The sequence below is a fragment of the Lactuca sativa genome, chromosome 8 (assembly GCF_002870075.4).
Source record: "Lactuca sativa cultivar Salinas chromosome 8, Lsat_Salinas_v11, whole genome shotgun sequence".
Classification (NCBI taxonomy): Eukaryota; Viridiplantae; Streptophyta; class Magnoliopsida; order Asterales; family Asteraceae; genus Lactuca; species Lactuca sativa.
Window position 1 is genome coordinate 297,805,994 of NC_056630.2, and position 18,599 is coordinate 297,824,592.

The 18,599-nt window shown below is 40.9% G+C and overlaps 1 non-coding gene across 1 annotated transcript; it reads right to left on the reverse strand.

Moving 5' to 3' along the window:
• Nucleotides 1-476: 476 nt before the first annotated feature.
• LOC111879018 (small nucleolar RNA R71) lies at nucleotides 477-582 on the reverse strand. The gene has a single exon (XR_002845992.1). It is a non-coding gene; the product is annotated as a small nucleolar RNA R71 (small nucleolar RNA).
• Between the last annotated feature and the right edge of the window lie 18,017 nt (nucleotides 583-18,599).

Consider the following 18,599-nt stretch of genomic DNA (forward strand, 5'->3'; position numbering starts at 1 on the left):
ACGACGTGAATTCAGTGTTTTCCAGTTTTTTGTTTATTTTCTTTCTAGTTTGTTTTTACACTTATTTTTTCAAGTTTTGTTTTACTAGGAAATATGAGAGACATAATGACCTTGAAAATGGAAGAGTACAAGCGACATATAATGAAGAAAAACAGATGGGGTCTTGATCCACCAAAAAAACCAACCACGACAAAGTTTGAACTCCTGGGGCATGTTCTTGGCATGTTAAAGGAACTACCTTTTATGGGAAGGAACACGAGGACGATTATGAGCACATAGAAGAGGTGGTGGAAATTTCAAATTAATTTAGTGCTCCAAACGTGAGTAAAGATATAGTGATGCTATGAATTTTACCTGTCACACTGAAAGGTAAAGCCAAAGAATTGCTGAAATCACTTTCCTTTGGAGCAATCACGACATGGGCTGAATTTAAGACTAATTTCATCAATCAGTTTACTCCTCCTTCAAAACTGGCAAAGCTTAAAGAAACATCTAGAATTTTCAAAAATCAGAGGGGGAGTCATTATATGAAGTTTGGGAACGTTACAAGAAATTGTTACGACATTGCCCTCAACATGACTTCAATGTGTAACAAGAAATTTTGATATTTCATGATGGAGTCCATGTATGCACTCATTAACTTCTAGACTCGCAAGGGCCCAAGAAAAAGAAGGATCTGACAACAAATAAAGCTTTGATTAAAGAATTCACTAACCATTCAATAGAGTATCACAACTCAAAGGAGGATATCACCAAAGAAAAATCAAGTAAAGATGGAGGTGAAGATATAATCAGTGCAGTTATTGCAAAGCTAGATGGGGATCGATTCAAGATCGATGGGGAGCTTGTAGAGGAGCCCATTCTACTAAGGATTGTGAGTTGGAGTACAAGAGAGATTGTGATGCAAAAGAAATTCAAGAACTTAAGCATGATCTCTACCAAATTGAACAGGTCCAAATCAAAGAAAATATCTGCTCTCGGGTCAATGTTATTTAGATTCATGGAAGCTAGCGAAAAATGATATAATGCTACAAACGCAATACTTAGAGAACAAAAAGAATCCATTTTAAGTATTTGTACGCAAGTGGGGCAATTAACAAGGCTTTTACAAGAAAATCTACCAGAATCACCTGCACGAAAATGATGTCAATCCAAAATGCTCAAGCCATGGTCGTTTATACAGAAGAAGAAGATGAATTGGTGAGTATGGAGGACCTTGAAGAGCAGTCTAATCAGTCACTTGAAATAAAAAAGAAAGAAGAAGAAGATTTTCTTGATTCTGACCAATCACCACGACGTGGAGGCAACAGTATGACGTCGTGGACGAAAAAAATGATTATAATTTTTCTGTCACTAAGCCATATCGACCACCTCTCCTTTTCCTATCTCATGCCAATGAAAATCTAGTGAAACAAGAAAAGACGAAGCTCCTTAAGCATGATGAATTTTAACGCGTGAAGGAAGACGAGTGGGAGGAACGAGAAGATCTTTTTCCTGAAGAGTAATTGGAAAAGAAGTGAATTATTCGAAACCTCTAGTTTCAATGCCTATGATTTTTTAGGTGTTTGCTTTTACAAGACCACCAAATCCAGTAACAAAGCCGATTGAAGAAAAAGAAGAAGAGAGTGATGAGTCTAATTTTGATAAGAAAACCCGAAAAGAGATAAGAAAAAAGCTAAAGACGTAGGAATGAGGAAAGAACCCAAGTATAAGCACAAAGAAGATGTCAACCCAAAAATGAAAGAAAGATCAAGAAAGGCATTCAACATACGGGTTTCCTACAAACGAACAATGCTCCAAAAATGACGGAGAATGGGGAGGTTACACTTCCACATGAAACAACATAGAATGGGAAGGATTCCGGCTCACAACTCATTTAAAAAGAAGCGCTTCCCAGGAGGCAACTCGATCTTTTTAGAGTTTGCATTTTCTTTTATTTTTGATTTAGTTTAGTTTTAGTTTTTGTTTTAGATTTATTTTAGCTTAACCGCATGATCATGTGTATCTCTAGTTTTCGATCAGTGTTAAACGAAAGTGAAGTCGTAAAGGATCTTAATTGATGAAAAATCCATGCAATTTTTCTTTGAAGATTATAATTGAAGACCATGTTTTTGAATAAGTGGAGGGTTCACATATGATATAGAGAGGAGTTTTTGAAGCATTTTCCATAAAGAAGACGTTGGGAATGATTCTTAGCTACTAAGAAGATAACATAAGTTACTTTGGATCTTGAACATACTCAGAGAAGACACCATTACATGGCCATCATAATTCCGTCGTGGCAATCGTATTTTTCCCATCTAATTTTGTTAGGCATATAACTACGACGTGTCATCTTTAAACCACGACGTGGTGGTCTTATTTTGTTCGATCATTACGACTTCAAACTCCACACCATGACATGGATTTGCTTTCCTACGATGTGGTAGCAGTTCAACACATTTTTCAAGAATGGTTCTTTGATTCTATTTTGATCCAGCACATTTGCATTCACAAGAGAAGTGCTTGGAAGTACCGTTTCCCGCAATCATACAAGAAGTCCAAGCTTTCCACATAGTTTCAGAATTCGATCTCACCATTACTACCCGCAGGGAGTCTGTTCCAATTCTCTATTTTTTATTTAATGTTCTTTCATTGTTTAAGCATGCAATGGGGACATCACATCATTATTTGTGGGGTAGGGGGTTGAATCTAGGAAAACAAACATTCTGATTAAAAATTGAAAATTGAAAATATGACTAGGATTTAAAAAATTATTAGAAAGATTCGAAATAATAATCTAAAACTGAATCTAGTAATAATTAAAAACTTAAGTTGCTAGTGTTGCGTAGGATGATCTAATGCAAGCTCAAATGTTTAATTGAGCCAATATAAGTTATAGTATATTTATGGCTTCCCATGTTTTAGTGAAAAGTCATTAGATGTGAAAGATAATATGGTAGTTATATGGCATAATAAGTTTTTCAGTGTGTACCTGAAATCTATCTAGGAGAGCTTATGTAGTCATTTCTCTTAGACTAATACCTCTAACCAATAAAGGTTGAAGTTAAGATCCTTTTCTTAAGCATGTAGGATTTGAGCGAAAAAAGTGAGATATATATATATATATATATATATATATATATATATATATATATATATATATATATATATATATATATATATATATATATATATATATATATATATATATATATAAAACAGAGAGAAAATTAGAGATAAAGTTGTAAGAATTTTGGAGCTATCAAAGTATGAAGATCAACAGATCAAAAATTCTGAAGAATCAAAAAGTTGAACATACCAAAAATCAAACAAGAAGGTGTTGAATTCGAAGAAATAAAAGAGTGCATATCAAAGAAATGAATTCAAGGAGCTCCATTGTGGTATCTAAGTTGTAATTCTTTCTAGATCATATGTATGCTTGGGTAGCTCAACCAAAAACACCTTATGGTTAAGAAAGATTTTCGAGGATGGATTCGGACGGTTGCAAAATGAGTGTAGTATAAACTACAGGGTGAATGTTCATAAGGATTGAGTAGTTAGGAATGGGAAGTATTTAGGAAGTTTAGAAACAATTATGCATAATGTGGTCTTGGTGTAATGGTTGGGTTCTAAATAAATTGTCTTATGTAATGTTGGTGTAGGAGGTTTAGCTTAAAAATTAGTTTTTCTTGTGGGCAAGCAAAAGATAATTGTGGGGTATTTTGATAGTGCCACATTTATACATATTTCTAGGCAGTATTTTAATACATCTTAAGCTATAATATGTTTAATTGCAAAGATATTTGGTACTTATAATGTTTAAATTGTATTTTATAGCAAAAAGTGGACATTCTCAAAGAAAATGATTGAAATTGATAAAAGTTGGATACTTGGATGACTGGAGCTGAAAAAGATACAAAAAGGATGTTGTTGGAGAGCTTGACCCCTCGTTAGTATTTTGACCATATCTTATGACTCGTAACACCGATTGACGAGATTCAAAATGATATGAGAACTACACAAAATTTCGGACAACTTTCGTTTTTGTGCCAAATGCTAATTCTCATTTCTGACAACGTGAGGAGTCTAAGCTCACGACGTGAGACTAATTCTTCTAGAAGATAGCTACGCATAATAAAGTTTCCTTGCGAACATGAATTCTACTGAGATAACGAGATGAGAACTTAATTCTCCCGATGGGAGACATGATTTTTGGAAACTATATATATATATATATATATATATATATATATATATATATATATATATATATATATATGTATCCCTTTACTCATTCGAATTAAGGGGTTGGGGGTTGGCTTACACATATTGTAGAGAGATAACTGAGTTTGGAGGTCAGAAAAGTGCGAAAAACATCCTTTGGAAGGTGGGATTGTTTGAAGATCGAGAATTTGTAGATTAAAACATTACGTTCGGTTTGCATTAATTTAATCATATCAATTTCTTTTGAATTTGTGTGTTTTATTTCAGTTATGAGTAGCTATATTAGTTTACTTTTGTTTAGCTAGATGAAACCTTGAATCTATGATTTGGTTTGCTATTTATTGGATTTTATATAGTTGGATGTATTCTTGTGTTTGATTATCATTACCTTGCATGTTAAAGTTTGTGACTTTGTTGGTTAAATTCAAGTTTAGTGTAGCTTAGCGACCATTAAATTACATGAACTTGTTTACTTAGTAATTTATTGACTATTAAATTGCTAGAGCTAGGAGTGACTACATCTAGATCAAGTAATAAAAGTAACAAATGTAGCTGTGCCGAAGAACATAATTATGACAATAATTATGTTTTCTTAATTGCTTTAGATACATTTTACATAGCTCAATCATATTTAACAGCTAATTCCGTGTTTGCTTTTGTATGACCATACATAGGAGTACATGAATTAGTGAAAATATTAGTTTATTGGACAAAAATAGCTAATTACATAATAAATGGAAACCAACTCTATTAATCCACAAATTGTAACTAACCATAGGAAAAAGGTGGATTTGGAGCTAAACGAAAATGTTTTTAATATATTGATTAAAACCATTTTTAGTTGAGTGCTTAAGTTATTGTGAACTTGAAAAATCAGATAAAACCCCTTATTAATTATTCCTTGCTTTTAGATTAATCTTTTAGTAGTTACTTTAGTATACTAAATTTGTTCCCTATGTTCGATACCCGAATATTCGTTCTATACTATTCACGATTAGGTCCACTACCTTAGACATAGTAGTTAGTTAAAACTAGTAGGTATAGTATTACGCATCATGTGGCGACCTCCACGACAACAATGCTGAAAATCTCATCATCACTGGCACTAGACCTCTCGATGTCACTGGAGCCTAAACCTCGGGTAACCACCATACTGAAAACACATAAGAAAATTATTAGCAAACATGCTAAGGTGCACATAGCGACACTCACACCCCTACAAGATCCTTAGTCCCTTGAGGTTATTCCTTGATCCGTGTACGAATCCAGTGCTTCCAGTAGTATGGGCCCAATACTACCTTCCACACCAACCCGTATTTGTCTCGATTTTTACCCTCAAGACCCCAAGTCACAAGGAATCTACCTCCTCAAATCAGCTAGGGACTCGCCCTACTAGTTCCCTAGAACCAACACTAAGTATACCCTAACTGTAGACTACTAGCAGCACTATTCTGCCTCACAAGAGCTCTGTTTCCCTCGCCATTTGCTTCGTGTATGCTAATTGTACATAATACGGGATTCGATACACATTCGAATAAACGAACTCCTAGGCTTAGGCATCACAAATCAAGCAACTTTACCACACTATTCCTGCTAGATTCCTTAGCCTATCACTAACTAGCATGCAATTCTATCAACTCATTGTATAGATTTATCTGCTTTGCAGTACTCATAATATAAATTTTGGTATTTTGGGAGACTACTGCTCCAGCGCTGGTTGATTGTACACACTACTTCTCTGGGTGTTTCTCCTATAAAAGTCTTCATTACTTGTTAAGTTCTTTAAAAAACTTCAGATCCTTAGTTTGAGTTTGGAATCACTAAGAGGTTCATCATAATTATCAGATTTTATACCAAAGTTTTGATTTTTAAATTACCAAAATCAGAGTTTCACAACCAATTTATCAAATACATAAGTATCCAAAATAACAAGTATCATAATTATCAGAGTTCATAAACATATCCTAATAGTAAATCCCCCAACACATGTGTACAATCTGACCTTCGCCTTCCTATGGTCTTATGAAGTACCTGCCACATATAAATCAATTACTTTAAACACAAAGCTGAATGAGTTCCCCAAGATACCACATATAATGTAACATACATAAACAACTACGGGTTATCAGCAACCTTGAGAACTATCAACACTCCCGATGAGCTGACAACATGCCCAATGGGTTACTAGCAACCCTGGTTGGCTATCAGCAACTCCGACCACATATAAATAGCATAGCATAATCATAACAGCTAGACCCAGCTGGTCAACATACATACAACTATCTTTCCATACAAGTAAGAGTAAGTGACGAGACTCACCTGATACTGATGACTCGAAAAACCTAGCACTCGAACTGCCGGATCTAGACTCCGCCTAGTCAACAAAATAATTAAACCTAATTAATAATTAAGGTCCAACAACTCGTTCGCGAGTCCAAATCCTACAACTAAACCTTCTAAGAGCAAAAGGACCATTTTTCCCCTTCTCATGCTCCAAAAACCCTAAATCTTAACCAAGGGTGAAAGTCAACACTCAACGAGTACGTTAAGCGTACCAGAACCTATGTGGGGCCTACAACTCAAATCAGCAAAATGACGGAGCTAGGACCGGCTACGCAGGGCGTAGCCAGGAGTACGCCCATCGTACTCCATTTGTTCATATTTCTACCAACTTTTGTTTTAAACCCTTAAGACGATTGCTCCCATACACAGATCTAGCCATTCTAATACGTCCAAAACCATAAAGTTATCAACTTTAAGCCTTTGCATGGCTAGCAAAGTCCTAAAGCAACATTCATAAACTCCCAACACATTCCAAGCTATTTTACTCATGCATGAGCCAAAAGAAGTGATCAAGCTACCATTTTTATGAACCCACATGTAACAGCCCGGAATTTCAGGTATTGTTTTAAAACTATTTTTGGGGGGGCATTTTAAGAAGGGACTCGGCGAGTTGGAGCCAGACTCGCCGAGTAGGACCGCAGACTTGGTCGCGGGTTCGCGACTGGACTCGACGAGTCCAGATATGGACTCGGCGAGTCGACACTGTTCAGCAGAAACCCTAGCCGTTTGGTTTTGGATCGTATATAACGCCTCTTAGGCCGTCATTGTCCATCTTTTGGCCGATTGAGAAGAACCCTAATCGTTGTGGACGTCTAGAGCAGGAGAGAAAGCTATTGGAACTTGGAGGAACTTGTTAGGCAAGAAGAAGAAGAGTTTGGCCAAAGGAATATCAAGGAGGATCGAGTCCTGAGGTTTGGGGACACAGAGAGTGCATTTTCAGGTAATACTCGGACCATTTCTGTTATTTTGATGTGTATACGAATCTAGGGTTTATGAAACCCATTTAGTGATTAGATGGGTTATTATGTTATTACCCAGACGTTTATACCCCAGTAATAAGATGTTTAGAAGTCCAGAAAGTCCCATGATTGTATATCTCGGGACCATACGTATTTCAGGAAGTAGTTGCTCGTCTGCATGGCATGGACTCGCCGAGTTGTTCTTTAGACTCGGCGAGTAGCTTGAAGATTCACTGGGACTCGCCGAGTTGTTCTTCAGACTCGGCAAGTGGAGTCGGGGTGGCCCCGCGATTTTTCCACGTGGATCTCGTCGAGTCAAGGGGGATACTCGACGAGTAGAAAGGGAACAACATGGAAAGTTGGGGAGGACGTCTAGACTCGTCGAGTCGCCTTTGCACTCGATGAGTCCGGTCAAGTTGACCGTTGACCAGAGTTGACCTGCATGTAATTTCTTAGGGTCAGTTGTCTTCGATGATAAGAGTATTAATAAGGGTATATGGTATTATAGGGAGTCTGCAGATCGGCGGATCGAGTGCGAGTGGTTTCAAGAGTTGATAGTTTTCATTACCACGAGGTGAGTCTTCTCACTATGCTACACCCGGAAGGGTTTGACTGTGAGACCGGAAGGTCGAATATGATATGTGTTATTTATGCTATAAATAGAAAGGTAGTTGCTATGCATGATATGTATGTTTATACGGGCCGGAAGGCGATATGTTATGTGACAGAAAGGTCAGGTATGATGTATGATATATGTGCTATGTGTGCTAGATTAAATGTATTATGTGTCGTAAATGTTATGGGCCGGAAGGCAATATGTTATGGGCTGGAAGGCAATATGTTACGGGTCGGAAGGCAATATGCTATGGGCCGGAAGGCAATATGTTACGGGCCGGAAGGCAATATGTTATGGGCCGGAAGGCGATTATGTTACGGGCCGGAAGGCAATGTATTGTGGACCGGAAGGTCAGGGCCTGGAAAGGCGTATATGTGTAAGTCGTATACTGGGGAACTCACTAAGCATTTATGCTTACAAGTTGTTATGTATGTGTTTCAGGTACTAGCGAGGACCGTGGGAAGGCGCCGGCATGATGCATACACACTGCTGCTATTTGAGATCTTGGGGATTTTATATATGTATTTGATATGAAACATGGAATAAATGCTAATGTTTGAGTAAAATCACTTTATTTTAAATGAAAATTTTGTTTGAAAATTTTCGTTGTTACAATTGGTATCAGAGCCTTGGTTTGAGGGATTCGGGTGTACCTTCGGGTGTAACTGAACTCAAACCGAGGATTTGAGGAAAAATCTTTTAAAAATAATAAAGACATAAATTTTTATAAATGGTAAAGTGGTAAACAAGAACGGAGCAGTGTGTACGATCAGCCAGCGCCCGAACGGTAAAGATCCCCAAAATACCTTACAATGTTATGTTATGCACTGAATTATGAATTGTTATGCATGCTAGAAGACTAGGTATACATGATAGGACTAGAATGGCCTGTTTTGTGATGCCTTAGTCTAGGGAGATTACTTATATGAGATATTCAGTAGCGTGCAAGTAGATAGTGCATACTAGAAGTAGAGTACTCATTATTCGGGGTTTGGGGAGGAAGATTTGGGACGAATACTGATACGGTGTGGTCGGTAGTATTGGGCCCGTACTACCGAAGGCACCGGGTCGGTGGAAGACCCAAGTAAGAATCCCTGGATATCGGAGACTGAGTAGGGTTGCGTTATCGAGTACAATAGTACTTGATGGAGTCTCTGATAATTTTATGTTGTATTTCAGAGACATCATGGTTACCACACGTCATGGGGCGAGTTCGAGCACCGTGAGTGACGAGGATATTCGTCAGATGATCCAGGAGGAGGAAGCTGCAGCGATCCGAGCCGAGATCCCGGAGATGTTTGGGTCTATTAAGACCACATTGATGGAGACGTTCGAGGAGCGGTACGCCGCACTGACTGATGCTGCAGCCGCTGCCAGGCCGCAAGGGGGCGATTCGTTGTTGTTCCGGGAATTCAGCAACACGAAACCCCCTGAGTTCGATGGGACGCAGGATCCGATTGCTGCGATGAGGTGGATCGCCGACATTGAGGGATGCTTCTACACTTGATCATGCCCGGAGCATCTGAGGGTACGGTTCGCCTTGAACTGGCTCCGTCTGGGAGCGAAGGATTGGTGGAAGTTCATGACGGCGAACTTCACTCTGGCGGAGATTACAGTGGTGACATGGGAGAGGTTTACTGAGATGTCAGGGACGAGTATGTTCCCCCAGTGGAGAGGGAACGGTTGATTCAGGAGTTCTTGACCCTTAAGCAGGGTACTGATTCCGTTGCGGTGGTCACACGGAAGTTTCACGAGAGGGCGATGTTCTGCCCAGAGCTGGTGTCTTCGGAGCAGTCACGGATGAGCCGGTATTTAGGCGTTTTGAGGAGGGATATCTGGGAGTTTGTGTCAAACTCCACCTATCGTACTTTCACTGAGCTTCAGGCGAACGCCAGGAAGCCCGAGATCGAGTTGGAGACCCAGGCCAGGGAGGAGGCCGAGTCTCGGCAGGTGGATCGGCGGCCAACTCAGTCTCAGCCGGCAGCCAAGCGGATCAAGTCCGCTGATTCGAGGATGGGAGGTCCGAAGGGCCGCACTTGCGGAAAGTGCGGCAAGAGTCATGAGGGGGCGTGTCGAGTAGGTGGTTGTTACAAGTGTGCTAAGGAGGGACACATTGCAAAGGATTGCCCTAAGGGGTTTATGGTTTGCTTTCACTGCAACCAGACAGGCCATCGGAAGGCCGAGTGCCTGCAGCTTCGTCAGGGATCTACACCGACTACCAGGACTACTGAGACGTGACCGGCGAAGGTCGAGGCCCCGGGGGCTCGCGGGAGAGCCTTTCAGCTGACTGCGGAGGAGGTCCGCGCTGCGCCCGATGTTGTGGCAGGTATGCTGTAATTCACGTATTTACTTTAAAGTCGAAATGTTATGCTTATGTTAATGTATGTGTAGGTACTTTTCTTGTGAACTCTATGCCTGCTCTAGTGTTATTTGATTCGGGTGCGAGTAGATCCTTTGTATCTTTAGCTTTTAGTCAGCATATCAGCATTAGTCATGAGCCGTTAAGTCGGCCTCTGAGCGTTTCTATAGCGGCCGAGAGGGTGGTTTGTGCCACAGAGGTTCTTCGGGGATGCGTACTAGAGATTTTCGGGGTTGCGTTTCCGATTGACCTAATTCCTATTGCGATGGGGGATGTCTGTATCATCGTGGGCATGGACTGGTTGAGCCGATTCAGCGCTGTCATCGACTGTGAGCGCCAGCTGGTGACTATACGAGACCCTAGTGGGGGAGTTCTTACGGTATACGGCGAGGGTACCCGTTCAGGATCAGCTTTTTGTTCGACCGCTAGGGTGAGGCAATGCCTACAGCAGGGATGTAAAGGTTTTGTGGTGTATGTGATGGATACGCGGGAGGCTTCCGAGAGACCGAAGACAGTGGAGGAGGTTCCAGTGGTGCGTGAGTTTCCAGATGTTTTTCCCGAGGAGTTGCCGGGAGTACCTCCTGCGAGGCAAGTGGAGTTTGGTATCGATCTGATCCCGGGGGTTGCGCCTATTGCGAAGGTGCCTTATCGTCTTGCACCTCCAGAGATGCAAGAGTTGTCCTCGCAACTCCAGGAGTTGCTGGGGAAGGGATTTATTCGGCCGAGTAGCTCGTCGTGGGGAGCACCGATTCTGTTCGTCAAGAAGAAGGATGGTTCACACCGGATGTGTATTGATTACCGGGAGTTGAACAAGCTGACGGTCAAGAACCGCTATCCGTTACCGAGGATCGATGATCTATTCGATCAGTTGCAAGGGGCATCTTGGTTTTCCAAGATCGATTTGACATCAGGGTACCATCAGGTAAGAGTACGGGATGAGGACGTTCAGAAGACAACATTCAGGACGCGGTATGGGCATTATGAGTTCGTGGTGATGCCTTTCAGGCTCACCAATGCCCCGGCAGTGTTCATGGACCTCATGAACAGGATATGCAGGCCGATGCTGGATCGGTCTGTGATTGTATGTATCGACGACATCCTAGTGTATTCGCGAACTAGAGAGCAGCATGAGGGACATTTGAGAGAGGTCCTTGAGGTACTGAGGTCGGAGAAGCTATATGCAAAATTCTCCAAATGTGACTTCTGGTTGCGGGAGGTCCAATTTCTTGGACATGTTGTTAATCAGTCAGGGATATCGGTCGATCCGGCCAAGGAGGAAGCAGTGATGAGTTGGGAAGCACCGAAGTCACCTTCCGAGATCAGGAGTTTCCTTGGGTTGGCGGGGTACTATCGGAGGTTTATTAGGGACTTCTCCAAGATCGCAATACCGCTCACCAGATTGACCCAGAAGGGTGTTACATTCTCATGGGGACCCGAGCAACAGACTTCCTTCGAGACACTACGCCAGAGACTGTGCGAAGCCCCGGTATTAGCCCTCCCGGAAGGGATGGAAGATTTTGTTGTATATTGCGACGCATCGATTTCGGGACTGGGTGCAGTGTTGATGTAGAGGGGCCATGTGATAGCTTATGCATCGAGGCAATTAAAGCCTCACGAGGTGAGATATCCCACGCATGACTTGGAGTTGGGGGCAGTAGTGTTCGCTCTCAAGATTTGGCGTCACTACCTGTATAGGCTTCGTTGTACTATATACACGGACCATAAGAGTTTGAAGTATTTGATGGATCAACCCAACCTAAATATGCGTCAGAGGAGATGGTTGGACGTGGTTAAGGATTATGACTGTGAGATCCTATACCACCCAGGCAAGGCTAATGTGGTAGCCGATGCATTGAGTCGTAGGGCGGAGAACACTCCGTTGCGAGATGTATGTCTGAGACTGTGACATCCCCAAAATCACGGCCAGAAAAGACCGATTTTGTTTATGCTTTATAAAAATCAGAGTACTTCATTTTATAAAAATGTTGCGGAATTTGTTCCCAGAAAAACACGATAAATACGTTATTAAAACATTTTCGAAGAAACGTATTTATTTCATTTTAAAACGTTTGGGATGTCATTGTTAATACAGAAACATAAGCATAAACAGAACTTACAATTATTTACACTAGTGATCTACATCTCTTTAAATCTCTCAGTGTAATGTCACTTCATATCGTCACCTGTGATGTAAATAAACTGAGTGGGTCAGGTTGGGAAACCTGGTGAGTACATAGGGTTTTCAACCCACAATAATATAGTTATTATGTTTAAACAATCAAACAATCAACCCAATTACCCATCCCCATTATCTTCTTTTAGTCTTCCCTAAGGATATTATCTCAAGGGTCATCTCCTATATCATTTTTACTTCTCATCTCCTTACATCGTATTTCCTTATTTGAGTGTTCCTACGAACTCTACCTAAGGATCATCGCCCACATTGCATAGACAATACTAATCCGGGGATTACTCCCTCAATATGTGTCTAGCAAGAGTTAAGGTATCATCGCATGATTACGCAGCCACAACATCACCTGGACTTGTAAATCATGACAAGGGTTAGTCTATCATCGCATGAATACGTAGCCACAACATCGTCTGGACTCGTACTTCATAATAAGGGTTAGACTATCATCGCATGAATACGTAGCCACAACATCGCCTGGACTCGTACTTCATAATAAGGGTTAGACTATCATCGCATGAATACGTAGCCACAACATCGCCTGGACTCGTACTTCATAATAAGGGTTAGACTATCATCGCATGAATACGTAGTTACAACATCGCCTGAACTCGTAATTCATCACCTACAGGTTGCTAGCCTGCTGGTGTTTCCACGGGGTTGTCTATAATAGTCCGTGGTCGCCATCTATAGTCTAGTAGATGACTACATCTCCAAATTGTCGGACAAGATTGTAGTATCCTACATCACCGATTCATAATCACCTATCTATCCTCACCTAATTATCATCATCTTCCTATCATCACCTATCTCTCATTATTTTATTTCATCACTCACCAACTATTTCATCTACCCATGTTTTATCCCAACATATTCGTAGATATAAAATAAATATACAGTTTAAATCATTTAAAACATGTATAAATCATTCATCCAGCATAGATAACGAGTATTCAAACATTATGCACACATAGCACGTAATTTATATTAAAATACTTCATATCTATGTGTAAGATGAAAGGGACCATGCACTCACCTGAGTAGGTGGTGACTCAGCACTCGGACAGCGCTTCGATACTCTCAAAACGATATTCCTTCGATAAAACCTAGTACCGATACCACTAGGGTTTAGTTTAACGATAACCGCGACAAATTAATTAGTCTGACTATTATTAAGCGTTAATAACGCTCAATATAACTCATAATAATAGCCCGAATAATTATTTTAAGGACCTAATAACATTCCTATAATTATTTGAAAGCTATATAAAAAAAAATGCGTAAGCGTAGCACACTTACAGCGAATTTTATCGAAAACCGGAACTTAATTGGAGCAGCGTTTCGAAACCGAAAAACTCCTTTTTCTCGGGACTTCGGGAGCCTCGGGGCTTCCCTAGGGTGCTAGGGAGGTTCCCTAGGGTTTAGGGGAGGTTTGGAACTCTAGAGAGAGAAAGAAACTAGAGAGAGAAGTGGAAATTGTGTGAAAAATGTGAAGGCCCTCGCCCCTTTTTATACCCTGCGAGGCCTCGAACTACGCTGGGCGTAATCCTTGGCTACGCGGGGCGTAACTTCGGATGGGGCTGCCACATCGAATCTAGCTGTCTCGCACTCGGAAGGGATAAGACCGAAGGGTACGCTGGGCGTACCGAACTCGGACGCAGGGCGTAAGGCGAGGCTTCGTGGCATGATCCGAAGCGAGATCTGAATCATCATCCGACGGCCCACAACGTGCCACGTCATCAGCTCCTTATCAGCCTTCGCAAATTGCATTCTCGACTTCTAAAAATCATAACTTTCGCATACGAGCTCCGTTTTCGACGTTCTTTATATCCACGCGAAGGTGGGAACGTACTCTACAACTTTCGTTTAGACTTCGTCGGCTAATTTTGGCTCGATTTTAAATTTTATATTATTAACGGGCCGAGACACGATTGGTCCGTTAAATCCTCATAACTTCTTCATCCGACATCCGTTTTCGCCCATCTTTTTCTCGTTATGCTACTCTCAATGAGATCTTCGATTCTCGTTTAGGTCGTGTCGGCTAAAAACCGCTCGATCTAATATTCGAATTTCGGGCTGTACACTGCTATTCCGAAACTTCGAAAAATCATAACTTCTTCATACGAAGTCAGATTTGGGCGTTCTTTTTATCGATGCTCTTAGTTTAACATATTCTACGACTTCCGTTTAGATTGCTAAGGCTAAATCTCGCTCTATCATAAATTCATTATTTATGCTCTCCGGTGCCGTGCCGGTTTTGCCGTAAAACTTCGACGGGCCATAACTTCTTCGTTATAACTCGGATTTCGGCGTTCCTTATATGTACGAAAACCTCGTGACATATAATACAACTTGGTTAAGATTATTTATTATAAATAATCTTTTGTCGAAAAGTCGTTTTCGACCCCTATTGCCGCTAAATTGACTAGCCCGGATTTGCGGGCGTTACAATTATCTCCCCCTTAGGATGATTACGTCCCGGAATCATCAACGAAACATGGTCGTATAATGACTCCATACGTCGTCTCTTCATCCTAGGTAATAATTATAACTTATACCTTCCTTCGAGTCTATCTCTCAGACTTATTGACTGTATGTAGTACTCGATCGTGCACCTGCTCTCTACCTCAGGCTAGACTCCAAATTATGACCTTCAAGTCACAATCTCGATCTTTACTGGATACGAACTTGAGATGACTTCTTTTATTACTACTATGGATCGATGTGTCATATTCTAATGACCTATCATCGTATGTTGCAACACTTAGACTTAGGTCTCTTAGAGTTAAACAAGCTATGCCTTCCTTCATGTTCTAATGTGATATAATCACACTTTAACATTTGGCATTTCTAGCTACCAACTTCTTTAACAACGAGTGCGATACTTTTATTGATCGCTTTGATTTCAACCGTTTTGGTTTAAGTCGGACGCTACATCAAACTTGTTTCTCTAAACCACACAACATACTCATCGTAGTCGGACTTGATTCGATATGACCACAAGGGTCGGAATATCAACAATCTTCTTAGTCATTACCGAAACGATGGTAACAACACACTTGAATAAAACGAAATCAATTACTAGCTTCTTGGTAACCTTGTGACTTTCCCCGATCCAAGTGTGAGTCCTGTGCTTCCGGTAGTATAGGCCTCTACTACCATTCACACCTACTCATACTCGTCCCAAGTATTGTCTCGCAGTTTCCCAAGTCACCATGCAGCGAATCACACAACAACTTAACTCATCAGATAACAAAACAAAGGTTTTATATTATTTCTTGAAACGATTACATAGGTGTTCAAGTTCACCCTAGGCTATGCCTCTAATAGGCTACATCATACGAAATTATGGCTACTGCATAATTTGATTTTCGGGTAAGAAGTCCTCATTCTTGATTCCTCGCATGGTTCTCTGCTTCGTCAAGGATCATGTGAAATGCCCTTGGTTTCGGCGGTGCATTTGGTCTTGCAGCTTCGTTTTTCTTTGGACAGTTCTTTGAAATATGCCCATCATTTCCACATTCGTAGCACTTCTTGTTGCCGAATGTACAATCTCTGGAATAGTGACCGATCCTACCACACTTATAGCACGTCACTTCACCATCGCATCTTCCGAAGTGCTTCTTCTTGCACTTCTCACACCACTTGGCTTCATTCCTTCGGTCGTCCAGGTTAGACTTCAAGAACCTTCCCTTATTATCAGGTCTTGAGGATCCTTCCAACTTCCTCTTCTCACCAACTTCAACTTTCTCCAGACCCTTTTCTCTTATTTGGGTCTCAACATTCTTGGCTGCCCAGATGGCGGCTTTCAAAGTGGTTGCTTGTTTGACCATTGGACCAAAGTCTGCTGGTAATCCATGGGCAAACTTATTGACCTTGGAGAGTTCAGTTGGAACTAGATAAGGAACAAGCTTCATTTTCTCCGTAAAACTTGCAGCATACTCGATGACACTCATCTTTCCCTTCTTTAGATTCTGAAACTCGTTGTTGATCTCTAGTAGATCCTGCTCAGAGCAGTACTGCATTTTTAGCTGCACCAGAAAATCCTCCCATGACATCTTGTTCGCTTCTCCTTTGGGCATTGAATCAGCTAGTAGCTTCCACCAGCTTAGTACTCCAGATTTCAACAGAGGAACCGCGAGAGCGGTCTTTTGCCTGTTGCTACACTCACAACTCTCAAACATCGTCTCCATCTCGGAGATCCAGTTTATGACTTCCACCGGCGTCGGGCTTCCAGATAGACTCGGTGGTTTGGACGCCATGAAATCCTTGTATTTGCATCCACGTCCATCATTTCCTCCATCCTGGTGGTTTTGCCTAACTATCGGTGGGTTGGCTTGACCAACAGTCCCACTGTAGTTTCCCTCCTCAGTCTGCCCCTTGTTCAACTCGGGCCGTTCGATCTGAATAGTGGCTTCCTCTCGATTTTGTTGGAGCAAACGTCTAGTTTCCTCCATTTGACGATCCAACATCGCCTGGATCATTGCTTGCACTCCGGCCATTGTGACTGGCTCAGCAGTGGCTTCCATCACCGGTATTTGCTCAATCACTGGGGGTTGGTTTCTGTTCCCATTTGCATTTACGTTTCCACTACGGGTTCTTACCATCTTGATCTATACACCTAATGAGGTGAATCTAGACCTTTACTTAGGATTGACGTTTAAATCATCCTTATCACTCCGAAACGTTTACATGCTAGTTCTAATATCGTAGTCGTACGTTTAGAATCGTAAACACATAAGGTTTCCAGATCCGGTCGGCAATAGACCATAGATCCGATCAAACTATAGCATAACAAATCATTTAGCACATAAAAGCAATTTAGGCATCATTCCTAAAATAAACTAGTGCTCACACCTCACAATCATCGCTTAGCATTCTAAGTTTAAGTCTAGAAATAAATCCATATTCCTAGTTCGCTTAAACTAATGCTCTGATACCAACTGTGACATCCCCAAAATCACGGCCAGAAAAGACCGATTTTGTTTATGCTTTATAAAAATCAGAGTACTTCATTTTATAAAAATGTTGCGGAATTTGTTCCCAGAAAAACACGATAAATACGTTATTAAAACATTTTCGAAGAAACGTATTTATTTCATTTTAAAACGTTTGGGATGTCATTGTTAATACAGAAACATAAGCATAAACAGAACTTACAATTATTTACACTAGTGATCTACATCTCTTTAAATCTCTCAGTGTAATGTCACTTCATATCGTCACCTGTGATGTAAATAAACTGAGTGGGTCAGGTTGGGAAACCTGGTGAGTACATAGGGTTTTCAACCCACAATAATATAGTTATTATGTTTAAACAATCAAACAATCAACCCAATTACCCATCCCCATTATCTTCTTTTAGTCTTCCCTAAGGATATTATCTCAAGGGTCATCTCCTATATCATTTTTACTTCTCATCTCCTTACATCGTATTTCCTTATTTGAGTGTTCCTACGAACTCTACCTAAGGATCATCGCCCACATTGCATAGACAATACTAATCCGGGGATTACTCCCTCAATATGTGTCTAGCAAGAGTTAAGGTATCATCGCATGATTACGCAGCCACAACATCACCTGGACTTGTAAATCATGACAAGGGTTAGTCTATCATCGCATGAATACGTAGCCACAACATCGCCTGGACTCGTACTTCATAATAAGGGTTAGACTATCATCGCATGAATACGTAGCCACAACATCGCCTGGACTCGTACTTCATAATAAGGGTTAGACTATCATCGCATGAATACGTAGCCACAACATCGCCTGGACTCGTACTTCATAATAAGGGTTAGACTATCATCGCATGAATATGTAGTTACAACATCGCTTGAACTCGTAATTCATCACCTACAGGTTGCTAGCCTGCTGGTGTTTCCACGGGGTTGTCTATAATAGTCCGTGGTCGCCATCTATAGTCTA